The sequence below is a fragment of the Passer domesticus genome, chromosome 14 (assembly GCF_036417665.1).
Source record: "Passer domesticus isolate bPasDom1 chromosome 14, bPasDom1.hap1, whole genome shotgun sequence".
Classification (NCBI taxonomy): Eukaryota; Metazoa; Chordata; class Aves; order Passeriformes; family Passeridae; genus Passer; species Passer domesticus.
In genome coordinates this window covers 14,269,172-14,291,682 of record NC_087487.1, presented here as the reverse complement: position 1 = coordinate 14,291,682, position 22,511 = coordinate 14,269,172, and the positions used below count along the sequence as shown (strand labels likewise).

General features: G+C 42.9%; 1 long non-coding RNA gene across 1 annotated transcript in view; it reads right to left on the bottom strand.

Moving 5' to 3' along the window:
* Positions 1-987: 987 nt before the first annotated feature.
* Positions 988-22,511, bottom strand: part of LOC135280768 (uncharacterized) — a 41,222-nt gene continuing 19,698 nt past the window's right edge. Inside the window, exons 2-4 of the long non-coding RNA XR_010347607.1 lie at positions 16,693-16,796; positions 12,988-13,065; positions 988-3,977 (exon numbers count right to left, since the gene is read on the bottom strand). This is a non-coding gene — a long non-coding RNA (uncharacterized LOC135280768). The remainder of the gene's footprint in view (positions 3,978-12,987; positions 13,066-16,692; positions 16,797-22,511) is intronic.

Below are 22,511 nucleotides of genomic sequence, written 5' to 3'. Positions count from 1 at the left end.
CCTACCTGGGGAGGATGACAACATGGGCTGCCCTGGACCAGCAGCACATCCCAGTTTTCCTTATTTCCTAGCTGGCTAAATTGCTTTTGGCTGGACATGTGGAGGATGGAGGATTGCTTCAGTTCATTTCCCACCCATAACTGAGCAAATCAGCCCATTTACTCTTAGAACTCCCATTAGCAGAACTGATGGAGAGGCATGAGGAAGTTCTTGTTTGCTTTTTTATCCGCTTAGTCACGCAGTCCAAAACCAAATTAAACCTTCACCCTAGAAATGTGTCCTATTGTGAGAAGCACTTAATTCCTGCAAGGATCTTGGAGTGCTGAGGAGTCAGAACAGCACAGCCTGAAGGGCTGAAGCACAGTAAAACCTGACTTTGGGATTTAATGGCAGAAACAGAAAATAAGAGTGTTGGAGAAAATCAGTTTAGAGGAAGTAAAAATGGATATGTCAAAAAAATAGTTTTCTTCAGCTTTAGATTATTCACCATTATAAACTTTTCTGTCTGTTAAAAAATCACTTCTAGGTCAATTTTTCAGTAAAAATTCCTGTCTCAGCGTGAAGGGACCAGTCTTTTCAGCTTGAAAACACACCCCTGCAACTGGCATGCCTGCACTAAAATATATTGTTTTTAACAATGTGAACATGAAAGTTAATACATAAAAACTGCTGCACTCACTTTTTCCAGTCTGTATTGTTAGCCTAAGTCTGTTCACGTGCATTGTCTCACTCCGTCTGAATTGCTATGTTTTAGGGAAAATTTCCTGCAGAAAATAAATCACCTGGATCCTTCTCTGGAGCCCCTAAATCCCAAGATTCCAATTTTGTTTTGTTTTCAATTTTATTCCCTTCTTTTGGAAATTTTGGGGCAGGTAGACTGGAGAAATTTTCAAACTTGTCTGATAATTTCTTGCACCTCCTCCTCTCCCCCTGTCTCACAGATGATCTCCACTCCCCCAAATCCCAGAACCTGCCCCATCTGGAAAGAATGCATCAGTCTGGAACACAGGCCAGCAGTATATAAGCTAGGAGTAGAAGTAAAGTTATAGTAATTAAGGTGGAGTCCTGAAGGGATGGGTTATTGTTAGTTAGCTTTGAAATAAATTTTAAGAGTATGCTCAGACCTTATTAGCAGATATTCCCTGGGTAGAGAATATGTAAGATACCTGAAGAGTTAAGCTGAAAAATAAAAGCTTCAGCAAGGGCTGCTTAGGTCTTAGGAAGGACAGAGAAGGATTTAATTTAGATTTAGTCTAGTGAGAATTTTCTGTTGGAGAGATTCTTCCTGCTCTCTTTGCTCTCAGGGCAGGATTCAGCAGCCTGCCAGCTCCCCATCCCTGTCTGTAGGTGGTACATATAGACCATGACAAGTACAAGCCAGGCAATGATGTGCAGGACAGAAATCCCACCCTTGTCACTGTATTGAGGCTGGGGTGCCTACACCAACAGAGAAAACCTGCTGCATGGGTGCCACAGCAGGTACTGGAAGGGATTTAAATGGCTTACATAAAAGCATCTGAAATGAAGCAGCAGGGAAAGGCTGGTGGCCCAATGTCCAGCAGATCAGAACTTGTAGCAGAGAAAAAATACTGTGCAGTGTCTTCTGGCTCACACTTAATTTTTGTCCCTTCCTCCTGAATTTGGAAGAAAAGTAGGATGTACCCCAGCAACTGTATGCAGTTCTTGATCCAATGTCTTCCTCACCCTAGGGAGAGGCTGAGGAGGGTCCAGTGGCAGCAGAGCCATGTGGATGTGCTGCAGACCCTGAGCAAACAGCCAGTCTCTCCCTCCCCAGCCCCAGGCAAGGACTATGGTGTCCTGAGCTGGCCTTGGTGCCTGGGCACAGCTCAAGCCTCTCAGCATGCAGTGTGGATGCTTCTTTAGCCCTCTTTTTGTGCTGGGATTGACAGCGTCCTTGTCCCAGTGGAAGTGCCACTCTGTCACAGCAATGCCATGTGTCCCAGTGTCACCCTGATTTTTAAAGATTTTCTAAGCCTTCTGATGTTTGCATTCTTGTAATGAACTTTCTCACACACTTTCTGTAAATAATTTATTGTTTTGCATTCTTTTATGAAGAAAAATTTGATGGACTGTTGGTTTGTCCAGTGTCATTGGAGAGGTGGCACTTTCACCTTCCAATCCACTGTCACTTCTGGAAATCTATAAATGTTGGAGTCAGAAAATAAACTGCCCTTTTTACCTTGAGAACAGCAGCGTGTTCATGTCATGTTTTTTCATGTCTTATAGTGACATCCCAGTCCTGGGGGAGAGGCTGGGCACGTGCTGGGAGCTTATGGGGTAGGCAACAATGAGTGTTCATCCCCAAAACGTGGAGGCGGGGGAGCAGAGGAGAAGATGTGACCTCAGCAGACGCTCGAGGAGGAGAGGGGGAGGATGTGCACTGCAAGGAACCAAAGTTAGCACAAAAGAGAAAGTGTTAGCCTCGTCACAGTAACAAATGCATTCAGATCTCAGTGGGGGCTGACAGCAGCTCTGCTCTCCCAAACGCCTCAGCTCTTCCTTCGGTTCTCCAGCCCTCAGCACTGCCTCCTGTGCAAGCTCGCTGACCTCTCCTCCTCCCCGAGCCCCTGGGTGTGCATCCCCACTGCTCTGGTCCTCCTTCAGAACAAACAGCTCTCCTGGAGCATTCTGCATCTTCACAGCGTTTCACAAACACCAACACACGTCACCTCCCCAGGCCAGCAAACGCTCTTTGACAGAAATTTGTGTCTTGCAATTTTAGTTGGAAAGGTTGAAAGAGAATGGTGTTGGCCCAGTGCTCTTGCTGGCAAAAAGCCAAATCAAGTGTGGAAAATCCAAACTGGGTATAATGAAAGGAGAAAATTTTGTGCCCTGTTGCACTGTTGGTGCAAGAATTCTGGTTAATTGTTAAGAGTTGCTTATGCAGTGTTTCTTTTCATCCATAGACAATGTCTTGCAACATGTGACTGCATAAAAACTACAATAAAAAATTCCACAATTTTTGCCTGTACTGAGTATCAATAAAATAGTCTACACAATCTTACATGACCATACTCCCTGATGTCAACACAGATGAAGCATCCGTCTTCCAGAAGAAAATAAAGGTTGTCAAATCTGTCACCTTTAGCAAACAGAGCAGCCTTTTTTTTCCCTACTCTCTCATCGCTGAAGTACTCTTGCCTGAATGACTCCAGTTTTGATGATTAACCAGCCCATTTTCAAACACCTAGAAAATGCCTTTCCCAAACAGGGAAGGATTTGGATATTAACTCCAGCAGCGTTGTGCTCAAACACAGACCCATTACTGCTGTTTGTTAATCATCTGGGGAGACAGTGTCTGCAAACAACTGTGCAGGAACGCTCTACAGGGCTTATAGAAGTGTTTATATCTTCTTCTGTACCTTCAGTGAAAGGCAAAATCAGTGCTCATTGATACATGAAGTCTTCAGGCTTCATTTTGGAGTTTTCTGCTGCAGCATAACAAGATGTACTGAAAGCACTGTTGTGTGCTCTGCTGTACCTCCTCAAACTCCTCTTCTCTGGCAGATCAGATGGATGGGGGGCTGCAGCCATTTGCATTTTTAAATAAAGTCAAACACTGTAAAGTGGAGCTTGGCTTTCTACAGCAGTGTGCTGAGCAGTTGGATTTGGTTGTATTTTAAAAGGCTTGAACTCTGCTCCAGTCTGTTGCTGTCTCTTTTCTCAGCACACTCCCTACTGCTCTAATAAATATTAAAACCATGGTTGTGCCTTTTCTTCAGCTAAAACTTGGATCTGGCAGATTCTGACCCAAAGGTTTGACAGAATTGTAGGCTGGTCATTAGAAGGGACCTGAAAGGTCTGGTTGTAACCCCCATGCCATGGGCAGGGACCTTCCACCAGACCAGGTTGCTCAGAGCCCCATCAATCCTGGAGATAGTTTGGGGTCAGGTTAGGGGCAGATATGTATGTGTAAAGATATGCAGACAGAATGATCTGAAGAACCTTCAGAAGCTCTGCAAGAAGCAAACAGAAAGTCATGATAAAATAAATAAATAAAAGCCAGCAAACAAGTGCTAAATTCAAAGAAATCAGAATAAATACATCCACAGGGGTCAACTAAGGGAAAAGCCCCTTAACTGATGTTCCTGCCCTTCTCCTTTCACCCCTTATTGTTTTTCAGCTACAACCAGAAACGATCCTCCCCCTTCCCCAGGCTGAATTCAGTCTCCCACCATGTCAGCAGCTGGCACCTCCTCAGCACTCACAGAGACATTTTGGGCACTGCCAAGACCATTTGCATTGCCAGAGGAAGGATTGCTATCCACTGAATTAATGAAACCTGTGTCAAACTCAGCTGTCCTTCCAATATTCTGACCACTTTACCTCTGCCTGGATTTGAGGAAATGGGAACTATATCTACACCATTGCTGCAGGTTTTGTGTGCTCTAGGTTGAAGCTAGCTGAATGGGAACCTGAAAGAGATGCAATAGATGTTTGAGCTCATTGATGCGTGAATTTTGAGCTGATGAAGTACAGAAAAACACACTCCCTGTCTGGAAATATAGGGACAGTCACAAAGGTTAAAAATACTATAAGTGACATCATTTGGGCTCAAGTTATAAAACAACTACTGTTGTTTTATATGTGTGTGGAAATTTTTCAGATGAGCTCAGTGAAGTTTGCATAAGTTCTCTTTGCAGTAATGCTTTATCCAAACCCATCCTCACACATGCTACACAAATCCTGGCAGTTGGCCTGCTGAGTGGAGAGGGCTGAACACATGGCAGGCACCATGTGTGTGCAGTGTACTTTGCCCCAAGCTGCTCGAAATCCCAAAAATTTCCAGAGACTTACAAATGTTACACTAGGTTGGCCATTTCCACCCTACACAATAATCTGAGGTTTCCCTCCATATTCTGCCAGTATTTTTAAACAGGGCTGGAGCAGCCTTTTTCTATAAATACTCTACTTCTACACCAATATTTGAGATTCCAGCTGATCAAATTCTGTCTCTTATGCCACTATTGTATATTAGTGCTTTTCAGCACCCATTTAATCTCTTTCCCTTCTTGTTATTACTAGGACACACTCAGGCTTTGGAGATAGACAGAATAAATCTGTGTTTTTCCCAAACCAAGAGTCCTGCAGCTCACAGCCTGCAGTATTTCCAGGATATAACACAGTCAGCAGGACAGCATGTCAGTCACTAACAGAGGCCAAAAATAGCATGTGTAAGGCCAAACTCAAAGGGCTAAAATGGTGCTCTTAGAGCAGATGTTTAAAAGCTTGTGCACAAGCTCTAGGCTTGTTAGCCAGCCTGGATCAGCTGCAAAAGGCCTCTGGGAAGGATTAAAACTCTTGGCTAGTACACACACTGCTCTGTTGGAGACACTAAAGATATGTTTTACTGAAAAATGAAAGTGGTAACCTGGGCTGAAGGCTTGCTCAGAGAGCTCTTGAGCCAGAGGTGCTGGCACCATTCCTGATTTGGGCCAGGTACTCATTAAGTGTAACAGGAGTTTGATCTCAGAAAGGACTAAGCAGGGGCATTTATGGCTCAAGAGAATCTTAAGGAGAATGGGGTAGAAAAAACTACTTGAGAAATGGAGAAATTCCATAAGTAAGAATAATAGATGGGGGGTTTTACAAGTATAAAAGAAAATACATTGAGAAACATCTGAAGAAAGAAGACTTTAAGATTCCTGGTTGAGATGGCCCCAGTGGCAGCACTCAGCAATCCCAGCCTCACTTTGCATCCACTCCAACATCTGTGGAAGCCCCAGGTCCTGACACATTCTCTGCAGTGAACAGGCAATATCAATGACTTTATCTTTTTTCTCATCACCCCCACCTGGTTTTCTAAAAACACATCCCGATGAACAATTCATCCACCTTTTGTAGTTTCTGCCATACTTTTACTTCTGTGCACTCTCTGGCTACAACACTGTGTCTTTGGCTTGTTTCCATGGGAAGGAGGTGCCCTCAGAGTCATTCACAGTGAGAAACCAGAGGCCCTAATACTCCACATAACAATTTTATAGCCTAATGTGTGAAAGCATGAGCTCACTGTGAAGCAGAAAGCCAGCATTCACCCTGAGCTACGGATGATTTCCTCAGTCATGAAACCTTTGGCCAAGCAGCACGGCTTTTTTTTTTTTTTTTTTTTTTTTAATCATCACAAGAAAAAATATTTGAAGGTTTTCCCAAGTGCCAGATTCTACAAGTAACAGTCTGGGAGTTATTATGAGTCTCATTAGTCTCCATGCCCTCCTTCCTGCACCTATGAAGACCAGCAGGTTATAAAAAGGGTTAGTTGGAGTCAACAGTGAATGAACAGTTTAGCTGGGTAAAGAACAGAGAAGAAATAGATTGGGATAATATGGTGGAGGAAAACCAAATTAATTTATTTCCCCAGCCTTAGCTGAAATTAGATGAGTGCTTGGACTGGGTACCCACTTAGGGAAACGCCATGGTGGTGTTTGATCTTGGTCCCACGAAGAACAAGGGGTTTTTTTCTGATAAAAAACAACCACTGTAATATTGGAAGTTCCACCGTAATATATAAAAATATTTTTCGTTCTCTCTGGGATAGCTGTGTGAGAGCTCTACCAAGTGTAGATCAGAGAAGGCAGGGTATTGTGGAGCTATTTTCTTGCAGAATACGGCAGGAAGTGAGAAATGATCACTGTTGTGTCTGAAAAGATCAGGTTAAGTGCTGGAACAGAAATCACTGAGGAATTAATTTGTAGACTTTGCAGAGAGTAAGGAAATTAAATCCAGCTAAACGAGTTACTCATATTTTTTTCCCTTAACAGTAGTAAGCAGCAAATCTTGAATTGGGAGTATAGTGAGGCACTGACACACCATCAGTGTGTTAACTGGCTCATTCATGCTGGAGCAAGGCTGTGGGTAACAAGGAACTTTCATTAACAGCTGAGATAAAAAGGAAGCAGTTTTAGTGAGCATTTACCTTTCCCAGGCACTCCAGGGAGTCTAGCTTGTTTGAGCTGGGAGGGATGCCCTGGGAGACCTGGTGGTGCAGGCAGGCCAGGAGGTCTCCCTCCTGATGGCATCAATTCCAGGAATGCTGTCTATGGATTTTACTCTGCTCAAAACATTGGCTCTGGGTTCCTGTCATCACCTGAGCTTCCTACATAGTTCTGATTGGTTTGGCACCTGGAAAAAACTGCTTTCAGCCATGAGGAGCCAGCAGTACAGTGTGGTGCAGCTGGTGTCATCCTAGGAGAGAGAAAGAAGCTGGCAGAAAACAAAATTTTGACCTATATAGAGCGATCCATCTATCCAGGGAAATATTTCTATACTTCCTAGACTCAGCTTCTTCCCCTGCCTTACCTGTTGGTGTTCTGAGAGAAATGTTCAGTGTTTTTACCTGCTAGAATAATTTTCCCCAAGATTATTTCTCAAAACATGGTGCTAGGGAAGGCTTAGCCACCCAAACTTGCCATTCTCTCCCAGCAGTCTCCTGGGAACTCCCTTAAGGCTGTCCTGCTCAGTCATTGCATTGCCTTCCTGGTTGCTTTTTTTCCTTTTTCCATTCAGCTGCTTGCAATTCACATGAGCTATTGTATTAATAAACAGACCTTTCCCTTCACCAATCAGGCAAACATATGGGATATGAAGCAATGAATGACAAAGCAGCCCCACATCTTTCATTCCCTCATTGGCCTTCGTGTCTTGCAGGAGAGGAATTTCATCCAGCTGGTTTCATCATGGTTGAGTGATCTTTAGTATTAAATGCAGGGCAAAAGCTAAAGATCATGGCACCAGAATCCTTTGTACGTAATGTTACAAATGACTCGCCTGCAAATGGAAAGAAATGTCAGAAGATGATATCAAATGAATGAAGATATCACCACAGCTACTCATGTGGAGCATAATGTCCCAGACCTTCTCTCTGTTATTTCAAAAACACTCACATTTCAAAAGAGTGGGGATTTCTTTTCTCTTCCTCGTAGGGGAAACCGATGCTGTAGAATTGCAAACACGATTGTGGTGTGTGCTGCGTGAGAAGCAGCCACTTGCTGCCTTGGAAACCCTGAAAAGGCCGTGTCTCTGATTCCAGTTTCTCTTTCTCTCACCCTCTAATTATGTAAGCCCCACTCATTTAGGTTTGGACTCAGGCTGCTTTTCTTCCTGGTATCCATTACACCATTAGGCTGTTGCAGTGACAGAGTGACCCGATGGGAGGGTCAAAATACCCCGTGGGTTAATGGAGGCAGCAGGATGTTTTCCCTGGATGAGCTTGCTGCAAGTGGGATACAATGGAAGACATGCTCCCGTCAGTGGTGGTGCTACAGCAGCAACCTCCCCTCCCCTCCCCTTCCAACATCACAGGGGCTGAACTGGTAATTTAGATGTAATTGGGCACCTCTGATTCTGTTTAATGGGGCTCCTGATAAATGGCTCTCCTGCCTAATTGGTACAGTTACCATAGGAGGGCCTGGCCCAAAGTGTGAAGCAATGCAGGCCCCCAACTCCCACTGAAATCAATTACACTGAAATCAATGAGAGTTAAACAGCTGAACAGCTTTTAAAATCTGGCCCTCAGTGCCCCCCAGGGCTGTAATTTATCAAAACACCAAATAAATGGCATGCCTGGTTGATTTCAATGGGTGTGATTGGTTTATAGGAGTTATTACTGGAAAACCCCCAGCTTTTAATACATGTCCCTTGCTATTTTTCCAGAATTTCAGGCTGTTGATGCACAAGTGCAAAGCAAATGTACTTGAGTTTGACTCTGTTCCAGGAAGGCTATCAGGTGGAGTCCAGTGTATATTTTGATTTTGAGCATGATGGGGAAGAGGACACAGGAGTAGACAGACATCTGCTCTCATCCTATGCAGCCATTTGTGCAAGTTCTTATCAGGGCAATTGATTTGAGGAAAAAACTCTGCAGTCTTTGCCCATCAAAACTCTCCTGAACATCACTGGGCATAAAATCAGCAGTGACCTTGAGGATGGAGCCTTTTCTGCACATTGCAGTGCTGTGAAACTGTCTGCACACAAAACCAGGAGACTGCCACAAGTGCTTCATTCTTTAAAAGATAATTCAATTATGGTGTTCTGGTGCTTGCTAGCATGATCTTGTTGCTCTGTTACAGCTTCTAAGCAGGGTAGCTTATCTCTAATGAGTGTTGTGAAGTGCTTCACTGTCCTGCATTTTGCAGTAGTACCAGATAGTGAAGTATGTCTCAGTCCCTACATCCCTGAGAAATGCAGAGTTGCACCAGGACTGCTGTGGAAAGGACATTTTCTTCTGCAGGTATCAGTATTTCAGAGCATCCTGCAGTGAGTGGGATGTTAATTAATATCTGATTTATGTCCCAACATTGTAACACATGACCATTGTGTTTGATAGGTTAATCATAGGACATTTCAGTCAATTTTCTGTCTACCCTTGTATTTCCTATGTGCGTTGATCCTTTGGCTTTAGGGTCTTCTCAGAGGTGTGAGTTGAGAGGCAACTAGAAATTCTCTTTCCTAATGTGAAGGGAGGATGCCAGGTGGCCTTGGAGGAGGACTGTCCAAATTCACCTTCTAGAATCCCAGAACCCCCAGGATGACAGAAGTGTTATTTATAGACTTTGATGAAAGAACTGAATTTCTTCATTTACAAGGGTGCCTTGTAACCTGTCAAACCAGATGTTAAATGTCAGTCTTTCAGAGTGTGACAAATAATTTCCATTCTGAGATGGCTTTATGTTGCTGATTAGACTGTTGATGGGCCATCAAAGACATCAAAGACATCAGATTCTGGCATCTATTCTTGATGACAATATGTGAACCCTTCAGTGATCTACATATTGGCTCAGGGACTGACTTTGTTCTTTCCTGCTCAGAATAGCAGTGCTTCCTCACCCCTCCAGAGAATGATATGTTTCTCACTTCTTGATTTTTTTTTTGTGGTGCAGCTTGGACAAAAGGCTTGAAGGTGTGAAGGAAAAGTAGCAACAAGAAGTTGCTTCACTCATTCCCAACATAACTCGTGTTGGCAGTGTTTGTACTGTCCTGGTTAAAGATGCCAACGTGCACTTGAGTTTGTCACGCCGTGTGGCACGATCTGCTCACAGCTGTCCTGCCAGGGGGAAGCCAGGTTTTTTCTCCTCTTGTGATACCCCGGACTGTCTCTACTTGTGCCAGCCACGTAGTTTGCTCCAGCCTAGAGCAGGGCACTGAGGAGACAGTGTGGTTAGTGCTGAGGGCTGGCTCAAATGCCAACTGAAGCCCCAGCTGCAAAGGATGAGTCTTATATTCCCCAAAAGACAAAGGTACAGATAAAGGTACAAGTAGACTCTAGGTGTAATGCTTGAAAAATCAGAACACTTCATTCCATGTGAGAGGAGATACAGGTCCTTGGAGAAGAGACTCCAGCCTCCTTGGAAATCACACTCTGAGTTTCTGCTGAACCCCTCTGTGCGACTGGTACTGAGCTGCTGCCAAGAGCTGAGATCACAGTTCACCTGCCTTTATTTTCTCAGAGGTGCCTGGAAGGGGCTCATTTTAAACAAAAACAGTGTATGTTTGGACTCACATGCTTTTCTTTCTTTCCTTTTCCACCCTACATTTCTTTATGCTTCCTTCAGGTGACAGGCATGGTCTTCCATGTACTTCCATGTACTTTGATCTGCTATTCCACAAACTGATCTGGGTGCCAGCAACTGAGAAGTATCCATCAGTATCTCGCCTAATAATGATATTACACTTCCATGAAGTTCCTTCAGATGCTCCCCACCTGTACTTATAACAGGCTCCATATGGTGCCTTCTCTCATCTTTTTTCTTAGCTCCTAAACTGATGCATTTCTGACCCTGGGAAATGTGTTGGTGAATTTCTGTATTTCCTAGAATGACCTTGTTGGCATTTTGACCACAGTATGTGAAAGACCCGAAATGCCTGCAACCTTGTCAAAATGAAGTTAACAAATATGTAAATCAATCTATGTTTATTCATAGCCTGGCAGAACTCAAACATCCAGGTTCCAGCCAGCAACTGTGCTGTCTCTGGTTCCAAATGGCTTCACACTTTAGAATTTCAAACACCAGGAGGAGGTGAACACATTCAAGAAGGACCTTTTTTTAAAAAAATAACTGAATTACCCATAATTTCCTCTCTTTAATTTAATTTACATGTTTGCAAGGCATTGAGCAACACACTATTAATGACACAGAGGTCACTCAATATAAGATGATGTATCTCCATTCCTCTCCATAGCAGTTCCCAGAAGCTCCACTCAGGTGGGAGTGGAACCCATGTTAAAGTTCCTGCTATGAAGGCACTCTATATGTATGAATTTATTTAATTCTTTATTATAAAATATGCCTGGATCTATGGATTACTCCAAGGAGTAAAATCGAATCAGCTTAAAAAAAGGAAAAGTAAGAAGTCTCAAAATGAATGCAACACAGCCCTTTCAGATCCTGTTTATTTACTTTTTGTTTGTGGGTGTATTTCCTTCATTCCCCATCAATCATGCCAGCTATTGATATTTTTTCTGTCAGACACTAAGAGTATCAGACTGACTGACACTATCTGTCTATTGACTGCCTCGGTTTTCAACCTTTTTGGATTTGCAGCCCTCCTGAGCATTTCCAACTGAGGAATTTAAGCCAACTGACATGGATCATTAGCTTGAGTTACTCTTCATGAACCTGTCAGAAGTAAACTAGAAACCTCAGAAGCCTTAGGTAGATTACACTGATTATATAGGATAGATATTTACATAACACCATTAATGTCTCAGGTATAATCAGTCTCTAGCTGGATGAAATAATCAATAGGAAACCTGGCAGAAAATGCAGAATGAGATTGTTCTAGGCATTAGGAAGCCAGCCCCATAGGTGGATCCATTTTTTGTCTCTCTGGACTGAGACAGAGTTTCTGAGGGGGCCCTCACCCACTCAGGAGGACAGCTGTGATCCAGGCATTGTTTGCATGCTGGGTGGGTGGATGAGGATTTAGGACAGCCCCTACAACCTCTTGAACCTCTTGCAGGCTTAGGAGATACAGGAGACTCTAGCTCAGGTGGATCCAGTCTCTATATTGAGCACTTACCTCTTGGGCTTTATTATGCTTTTTTTAGCGCCTGAAATCACGTTGGAGACAAATTCTCTTGGGTCCCTCACTGGAAACTAATTATACTCTCATAAGCCTGCTAATTTAGTGTGTGCTTCCAGCTACTCCAGGCAGGCACCACCTGATGTGCAAGTTATGACTTGCATAATGCCTGGGGACTTAATTTTCAGAGGAACCTTTGTGCCATGGAAATCAGCAGGACACCTCATACTGCTCTTTTTTGCCTTCACATCATTGCTCAAATAAATACAAGAAAACTATATAGTCATGTGCAGAGGCTCAGCATTTTGATGTTTCTCAAATGTCAGTCAGATTTGCTACCTCTGCTAGACTGAAGAGCTTTTTCCCAGCCAAAACCTACAAGCTGAAACTTCAAGGGAGATCACATCCAGCAATTTAATATGGATTTTTCACAGTCAAAAAGTTCAAGGGCATGTAGATATATGAAGTTGTGTTGGTTTAATTGATAGTTTAACCTAGTTTTGTCAAACTAATTATGGTTTCTGTGAAGGTTTACTTTTCCTCTATTTCATTTAAGATTAAATTGCTAAGTAGCTGATTTAGGCTGGAATATGATAAAACAATTTCTAAGCAGAAAAAATATCTTGATATGGTAGGAAAGAGCACTGCAACGTCTATCTGTCTTGGTTGCACTATGGTAATTTGTGTGTAGACTAATCCTGGGAAGTTTAAGAGCCATTCCTTTGTGGATTCCATTCCCCAGTGATGAAAGAGGAACCTTGCTGTCCGCTTATGTTCCAAATGTTCTTATGAGGTGTTAATGAAGCATTTCATCCTTTAATGGGACCACTGGGATTGCAGTTATCTATATTTTATTTTAAGGGTTTTTCATTTTCCAAGGATCAATACCTAGTTCCTAGAAAAGATACAAAAAATTCCAGTAATATAAAGGAGAGAATTACTGCGTACCTTGAGGGCTGATGTGTTGGTAATGAAATCTCCTCTGCAGTGTGAGCCAATTTTAAATTCTCCACAACACTGAACTTCCTTTTCAAGATGCAGAGCAGAAAGAAAAAAATCATGTCATGTAACAAATATCAAGACAGAAGGGGGGCCCAGTAGCTTATCACATATGTGTTTGGGACTCAATCAGTCATTTAATAACTCAGCTTCAGTGGTGCTCTGGCACGTGAGCAAAAAATCCAGTGCACAGAGGCCACTGATATCTCAGAAGGTGATGCCAGGATTTGCTGCCATCTACTCTGCTTCATTTTCTCCAGAAGGGACTTTGTATTTAATAAAAGCAGCAAATGTACTAGACAAAAGATTTTTGGCAAGATTTTGCTTTGGTCAGTTGGAATCCAGTTTCCATTACTTCAGGGCTTGGCATGAACAAAAGCTGCAGAACTGAAATGGTTTACAACCCACTTGGATATTTTTTGGTACAGCAGACTCACATGGAAAGTTTTTACCCAACAGAGACGGCTACAAGAACAAATCCAGAAAGTGCTGTGGGAAAAGCCATGTTTTCCATGTGTCATTCCTGAGTCCTGTCCCCACACCAGGTTCATGTCTGTCATCTGGCTCTGCGAACTTTCCAGTGTCATGTAGCAAATGTGCTTTTCTTTTCCTACCTCAAATCATCTGGAAAAGCTGTTCCCAGCTGCCATGTAAAATATAGTAGGAGAGGCTGTGAATTTTCAGAAATACTTTTTTCCCTGTGCTACTTTTGGCTGGAGTAAAGTTTGCTTTCTTCCCAGTAGCCAGTGTAGGGCTCTTTTGGATTTGTGCTGTTGATAACTCAAGGATGATTTTTTCTTGCTGAATGGTGCTTGCACACAGCCAAAGCCTTTCCTTCTTCTCACCCCACCAGTGAGCAGGATTGGGGCAAGTGAATTCCTTGGTTTGATTTTTATTTGCACACACAGCTTCTGATTTACTTAATTCTCTGTCTTCATCTCAATCCACAGGTTTTCTCACTTTGGTTCTCTCTTCCATCCCACTGGGTGGAAGCAAGAGGCTGAGTGGGGTTTAGTTGCCATTTGGGGTTAAACCACAGCATTCTCCATCAAATATTTTCCAACTCAGCAAAAAAGAAGCACCTCAATCTGCTGTAATTCCCAGGCAAATCCACAAGCAATCCAAATAAACCTTCCTTACCAGCCATGTCCAAACTGTGCTTGCTTTTTTGTAGGGCTGCCTCCTCAGAAGGTCTTCTGGCAGCCCTGGTAATGCTTTGCTTGGCAGCAGCTCTATTTTAGATTTGTTTTTATTAAAAATTATGGCACATACCCCAGAACGAGAATTTCAGCCTCTAAATTATGGTGCTGCACTGATGTGGTGGCTGCTGTTTTTCTAACTCCAGTAACAGGATCCTTGTGCATGTGGTTGGTAACAATTTTTTTGTAAAGATTTTCCCCAATCACTTGAGATTTCAGAACTGGATACATGATTTTCCTGCACCTCTTTTTTTGTTGTTGTTTTTGGGGTATTTTTGTGGTTTTGTTGGGGGTTTTTTTTGGTATTACTAAGTGCCTGATTGTATTTGACAATATCCTGGATACTGCTCCACATATGGCAAGACAGGAGAGCTTGTAAGGTGTGAAATGAAACTACATGGGCATGGAAATACAGCAGAGATATGGTCTGTTCCTCTCTGCTGGAATTAGAAATAACGTGGGTATGATAACCTGAAAGGAATCCTGTTCCCCTTTTTTCTGGATGACAAATGAAATAATGGTGTTCTCTGGAGTGTTCTAAAAGAATCAGCTTTGATCCTACCAAACTGAGCTCATGGTGACAGCCTGTCACTCAGGAGAGAAGGATGGGTCTGGGACTTGTGATCATGAGGGCACATATGGATTTTGATGCAGTCCAGGGTGTAAAAGGTGGAAGTGAGAAAATCTAAGGCAGGTTCAGTAAGATCTCATCCCTGCCTTCTCCAAAAAAGGCAGAGTCTCACTGCAGGTCAGTGCTCGGCATCACCTAAGCAAGGTGAGCTCTGTTCCTGCTTCCCCGCAGGAGGAGATGCATTACAGAATCTCTTTTAGACCCGGAGAGAGTTTCTCATTGTTGTCTGTGAAAATCAGATTATTTATGTCCCATTGTAATGGAAATAGCAGAGCTTGAAGTGCTCCAGCAGCCATCCAAGCCCAAGAGGAGAGCTGGCAACTTCCCCCTGACATTTCCAAAACAACTTGCTGTATTTTCACTGCTAAATGATGGTGTGGACAGAAGCCCTGAGACCATTCTTCCTGTCAGTTCCAGGGATGGGCAATTAATCACTAGTGATTACAGTTTTTTTCCTAGCCAATAATTGCAAGGCAATTAAGTTTGGGGAAAGGAGAGCAGGGTGGCAGCGTGGATGGCTGTGCAGAAGGGGACTGTCAGCCCCTGGCAGTGTTAAACTGTCCCACATCACCTACAAACTTCAGCTACCAAAGCATATTTTGATATGCAGTAATTATGCTTCCACCTCAGTTTTCATCCCTTTCATTTGTCGCTTCCACTCAATGTCAGGCATTATGTGTCACGGTTCAGAAAGACTTGAGAAATCCATTAAAAGCTTCCACAAAGAGAGCAATTTTTCAGACAAATGTACGATGAAGAAACTGGTCTCTGATGATTAATTCCAGTAACTATTCATCAAGTCAGGTGCCAGGCTTTGCAGTAGGCTAGGAGCATTAAGAGCTGTGATGAGTAAGGTCTTCTAGCCTTGAACTTATGAACTAAGTACATCAGCAAACTCCCAGGCAGCAGCTAGCAGAAATACAACATTAGTTTTAGTCACTGTACTGTTAAAACGTGTATTTTCACTGGCAGGCTGCAATTGCCAACCCTTCATAAATCTTTCCATACAGCCAGTGCCATAAGCAGCACTGGTTTAGCTCTAATCCCTTGGAGTGTTGTAATCTGTCATCCTCAGGGGGATTCCAGTGACCCCCACCCAGACTGTGCCTGCCTGATGTCAGTGGGAGTTTTGGACAAAACCACTGCAGGGTTTGGTCAGCCAGATTTGCAGGCATGCTGTGATATCTTCAAGCTGTATTTAGGTACTGGTGGGGAGTGTTTAATCCACTGGGTGATATCAGGAGTTTATTGCAGTCGCTCTTGAGCAGAGCTGGTTCAGCAGCTCAGGCTGTGCTTTGTGCTGGAGAGCAGCACTGGCTCCTTGTGTGTCATCAGCAGCACCAGCAGCTTTGTGTGACCCCCCAGCATCCAGACAGAAGTGCTCCTCCTTGAAATGCCACTTCTTGTCTCTCTCCACTGGACTTAATTTTGTACCACAGAAAGGGGCGCCCCAGATTTCCAGCCCAGAGTATCCCTTCAGTCAGGGCTCTGTGTGTGTGTCATAAGAGCTGGAGAATGGACTTTTTGACTCTGGCTGGGATGAGTGATCTGTTTGGTGAAATATTTTGAGTACTTTTGCTGTGGGGTTTTCTTCCTTTCACTCTCCTTCCCAGAAAAAGGAGCCACAGGGAATCAGGAGTCCTGCCAGCCTCTACTCCTGAGCCTCCTGCCCTCATCCCACATAAGCCAAATTCCTCTTGAAGTTACACTTGGGTAATTCCATTGAAATGAATAAGATTTTTACAGTGTGATCCAGAGGAAAACTTGTAATACAAGTTTTTGGTTTTTTGGTTTTTTTGGGGTTTTTTTTTAAGACATACTTACTTTGTTCTCTTTTTTGCTGGCAAAAGTTGTATTTAGAATATTCTCCTTCCTACTTGCTCTCTTGTGGGTGTACCTCTTGTGAAACTTTCCATTGTTGGAAATGTCTGTAAAGAAAAGACAAAAAAGAGATAAGCTGGATTACCTTTTTTTTTTTTTTTCTTAAAAATTTCCTTTACAGAAGACCTGGCAAGAATTGGAGAGAGAACATGAGATTTTAGTGCTGCCTTTAGCCATATGCAATTATAAAGTTAAGGTATGGGTGCCTTTAGGGTATCAGCCTAAAAATGAATGGCATTTCTATCAGAGTAGCAAAAGGAACGTTAACTGTTCCCTAGTGATAGAGACCCAAGATAGAGGGAAATTAAATGATGTGCTCCTCGTTTCACAGACATGAACTCATACACACACGATCACAGAGAGCTCTGTGATCTCTGATGGTCACCGAGCCATGGATCAGAATGTGGGTCACTGGCAAAACTTTATTTATGGTTAGTCAGCTGCTACAGGGAGTAAGCCAAAATACCCATTTCCATCCAGAAGACTGTAGGAAGCCAGTGTTAATCTTGAGCTAAACTGCTGTATTTGGTCTCTAACTGCAAAGAAAGGTTTTGACATCCTGTTCCAAACCATCTCAGCACAGAAGGCACCTTGTACAGGGACTGTGCCAAAAGCAGAGCCCAGCAGAGCCAAAGCCTCAGCAATTGCTGGGTGGTTGGATGTAACAACAGCAGGACCTTCCTCATCCAAATTCTCACCTGGGATCCTGCATGGCTTTGCTGAGGGCTGCAATGTGGCAATCACACTCTTATCAGAGCCTAAGATAACCAGGCGTGGCAGAGGGAAGGAGAAAGCAATGACTCATGAAACACACCAGCAAGGACAGGGAACACACACATCCCTGCTACATTCCCATACTCAGTCAGATAACTTCTCTTTTCAATTGTTAATTTTACCTCAGCCTTTACAGCTAAGTGCACAATACTGAAAATAGTTCAGTTAATTTAGAATAAATTTTTTAATTCACCGACCTGCCACCAAGTCTTGGAACTATAACGATGCAGCAAAGTCAATCTTTCTTTGCTGTCTAAAGTTTGAGAACTACAAACCAGAGTTAATCATCAGCCTTCTTGATGTTTAATCTTAATTGACAAAAGGAAGACAGTGCTTTTAGGAAAAGCAAACTCCATCTCCTTCCTTAAAATTTTGTGCCAATGTCTTTCTTCTACTTCTCAATATTAATCTGAGCGATTGCTCTAAAAAGCAAGATTATTAATTTCTAAGGATCTGAGGATATTTTCTCCATAGTCTGACCTGGATTTGGCACTGTATTTAATAGATCAAGCTCAATACAGAGCAAAACCAGCTCATTTCTCATAGAAGTTTATCCTTTCTTCTCAGCACAGCAGACGTATCTTTTGCAGCTGAACTATGTCAGGCTTTATCCTGAGACTTCTCTCAGTAAGAAAGTTTGCCTCTGGCTGTCTCCTTTGCTTTCTTGCTGACTTGCTCTTTGTTCTTCTGTGAATACAACTCTTCATACTCCTTGTTCTTCATCTGTGAAATTGTCTTTAAAGAAGCAGCATTAGGAGGACATTAGTACAGTCCAGTGAAGTGCACCACGTGTAAGAGGTGCCTGAGCTAAGCTTGTCCAAGCAATCCTAATTCAGTCCCTTACACACGTGTTTCTTTTCCTACACCCTATAACCCTCTGTTCAATATTTCATTGGCTCTCCAGGGAGGGCCCCATCTCAGGCTGAGACTGGGAATCTGTGCCAGCAGAGCAGCACTAATTGGAAGATGACAAATGTTTGCTGATGGACCACTGATGATGGTTGTGCTCCTGGATCCCTGCCGTCTCCTAGGATGACCAATTTATTTAGGCTGACTCGGATAATTAAATGCATGAGTAAATTTTTTCCTCACTCAGCCTCTATTCTTTCCTCATGTGACTGCAGACCTGTGAACTTTCCTGGCATTGAGTTGTCCCAGCATTGCCGACTTTCTTTGCTCAGGAAGCACCAAGTTAAGTAAATGGAATATTTGAGGTCACACAGGGGATCTGTCCTTCACAATATCAGTAGATATTCTCTACCAATGATGGAAAATGTGCTACCACATACATTGTGGAGAGACACTGCATGAGCAGATCAAAAGATCAGTATTTGATGTGAGGAGGAAAGTCAGTGAGCCCATGCCAAATGCTTTTGGCAGATTAGCTCTTGCTTTGAGGAACACAGCCTGAACACTTTCCTGTAAGATCAGGGAAGCAGTGCCATGATCATAAAACACAACCTTGCTGTTTCTGTTTAACAGCTCTCTTTCCACCCTAGGCACAGACACTGCCTTCATTTCAAAGATGGTCAATCAACAGGGATATGGCCTCAGTTCCAGCAAGCTGGGACATTGCTGGGGTGGCATCCTCAGGACTGTGTTCACTCTGTTCCAGTCCAGAGCTGGAAGAGTTTCCTCAGGGAAGAGGAGAAATATTCCACCTTCAACCTCTCCAGAGCATTAGTGACACAGCAGTGTGCACACCTGTGGGACTTGGGTACATCTCTCTGCCAGGAACTGCTCAACCTCTCCTTTCCTTAGTGTGTATCACAGAACTTTGCCCACTGCTTTCCAGTAAAATGAAGAGAGCAGCTATGCCAACCCACCAGCCATGCACACACCAAGGATTTTCCTCAGGCATTACTGGGTGAATCAGAGAAGGAAGATGCTTGAAAAGATCCTGTAAATGGTTTACAAGAATAAAAGAATGGAACTCAGCTCTTCAAATAAAACAGCAGCCTAAGAGAATAAAATTGTTCATTAATTTATTTCAGGTTGAACCTCTATACAAGTTTATGCACTTATTTTGCCTCACAGAATCATTTCAAGCATCATCAGTTCTCAGCTAACAGGAGGTACATTTCTAGCAGTGCTGGGGAATTCCTCCTGCACCAAAGGGTTCACAAACCATCACTGATCTTACACTGCAGTCCCTGCTCACACCCACTGCTTCTGCTACTCATCATCCTGATAATTTTCCTTTTGTGCTGTTGTTGTGCTCTTCTCCAGAGGTACCAGAGCACCCATGGGCAGCAGGTGGTGGCCTGAGCTGAAGTGCTCTTGAGGGACCAGCAGAGGTGATGGCAGCAGTCAGGGTGTGAGGTTCCCAGCCTGGAGGAAGCTCCTCTCAAAGCCCCCGTGCCCACTCACTGTGAGCACCCTGAAGTCTCCCTCGCTTCTTGGTGATAAGAAAAACTGATGAGAACAGTGCTCAGCTCCTTCCTTCTCTCTTGGAAGTCACTGCCTCATTCTTAAAATCCAATGGACTTCAACATCCTGACACTTCCCTTCCAGCAAAGAAAAACACTTGATGTACAAAATCCCCGCACCAGCGTTTTGAGAACATTTTCCAATAAAATAAATCAAAAATAGAGGGAAATTTCCAACTGATAAAATTAGCCCAGCCTGTCAGTGCTGCTGCCCTGAAACAATCAGTCATACCTGGGAGCTAAGCTCCCATGAAAGGCAATTGCATCTCTGTGTTGGTAATACTTTTTGTCACTGCAGTATGTCTTTGAGGTACCTCCGGCCCCACTATGGCTGGTTTAACATAATCTCTTCTGATAGCAAATAGGAATTTTAGCTGTAGCCAAAAAGGCTTGACAGTGTTGCTTTCATCTTTGTACCATCCATGCTAAGGATACAAGCAGGAAAATATCACTAACAATATATCAGCTGGGCTTATATTGTCACAAAAAATTCAAAAAAGTCACTACTACTTTCTGATGGCACCGTCATTAAATCCAGCTGCCCTGGAGCATGATTAGTGCACACACAGACAAGGCAACACAAAGGATAACAAAATGAACTTGCAGTGGCTACTCTTTGAGTAATTCTGAGTCATCACTGATTATCTGGTGCATGATCAAGGAAGGAAACAAGCAAAGCCACAAACTCTGCCAGGCTTAGGCTAGTGTGACTTGTCCTCAGAACTTACTTACAATGGCCACACATCAAGAAAGAACTTGGGTTAGCACACTGAGGAATTAATGCTTGGAAAAACGAAACAAAGTAAAAACTGGGAAAGGCACTATTTAATCCATTTTGTGATATAACATTTTATAAGTTCTCTCAGAAACAGTTTGGTGTTTGACATCTGATGCTTTCTAAATATGTTGCTGTTTGTGGCATGTTCAGAGAAAACCTGTAATCATCACAGCCTCTTTAATACAGCACAATGAGATCTGACTGTAGCAATAAATCATAACTCATCCTATTCTATTCTCATTGATTTTGGTGGAATAAAGGTTTTGCCCAAAGGAATAAAACCACATGAATACTTTGTTAGCTTCTCATCATCTCTTTCTCAATTCATTACTACTTTGCTTTCTCCTTTGATAACTGGTCATGGAAAGTAATTCAGTAAATAATTCTGGTGGAGGATTTATGTTGTTCTTATTATATGTGAGAAAACTATTTGTGATGCATCTGCAAGGAGATCAGCATGGGTTTTAAATCTTACCAGATTTGTAGACAACCAGATACTGGCTTTATCTCTCAATTGGCTGAGAAATATGTATATTTTTTTTACTCTCGGGTACAAACATTTCCATCTGCATCAAAATTTATTTGCTGGGAGGCTACATGTGCATGCAGTGCTCCAGGGATATAAACCATGGAATAGCATAGCTTCTTATATTAACTCTTTCTGGTTATCTTTAACTTGACCAAGCCATCCCTGTCACAATTCTATTCCCATATATTTCAGGGAACTGTTGAGGAAATATCAGGGTGCAATAACAGAACTTTGCTTCCAAAATTGATTTCACAGCAGCGAAGAGTAATGCAGCTGGCTGAGCTAGAAGTGATGGCTGCCACAGTAAACCAACTTTAATTTCCTCCACAATTTCTTTTTTCACTTTACCTGACTTAATACTCTGGCACAGAAAGACAGATTATTGGGAAATAGGCTCAGGTGACCATTGAGAATGTGGAATGTGTTTGATTAGGTTTCTATTTAAAGAGGGATATTATTTGGGAAATTGAGTCTCACTCCTTGTTAGAGACTGATTCTAGTTTATCAGCTGAAGAGGTTTAGGTAACATTTCAACTACACAGCTTGAAGTGGTACAATAACCCTTGATTCTAAAGGACTAATTATTGCATCCAGCTTAGGCTTAAAATAGAGAAAAACAGACTTGCAGGGCACAGCAAAGGAAATCTCATTTTGTTTTTTATTTGAAAGCAGCAAGGAGAAAACATGTTGTCATGTAGCTGTCAGTGGGATCTTGACACCTGAATCAAACGCTGGCAGAAAGCAGCAGCACCAGTTCTGTGCAAGCTTGTGTCTCCTGGATGGGGAAGGGAAGAAGAGGCATCTGCTGCTTCCCTCTCCCCATTTCCTGCAGCCTGCCACAAACCCCCTTCTCTCCTGCTCAAGACGGAGGCTGTGCAGTTCAAATAAAATTAAAAGGCGAGCATTGCATCTTTGCTTATCAGTTGTCATCTCAGATCTGGAGCATGGGGTTGTCTCCACCAGGGTGAAATCTGTCTCTCAGAGCCTGTGACTCACCAGGGAATACACTGACATAAGCAATACCCTAAAAATACCCCATTTAGCCCAGGTATTAATCTGCAGGCGAGAGGTTAAGAGGAACATTTTTAAAGCAGAGCAAGACTTAGTGGTGGAACTTCTCTTGACATTAAGTCTCACACACTGCTTTGAAAATTTTCCACCTAAGAGCTACCTTAAATCTATAATGCAGTAATGGTATTAAACGAGGCAGGGACATTAAAGCACTGGCTTAAATCTTGGATTTCCATGATGC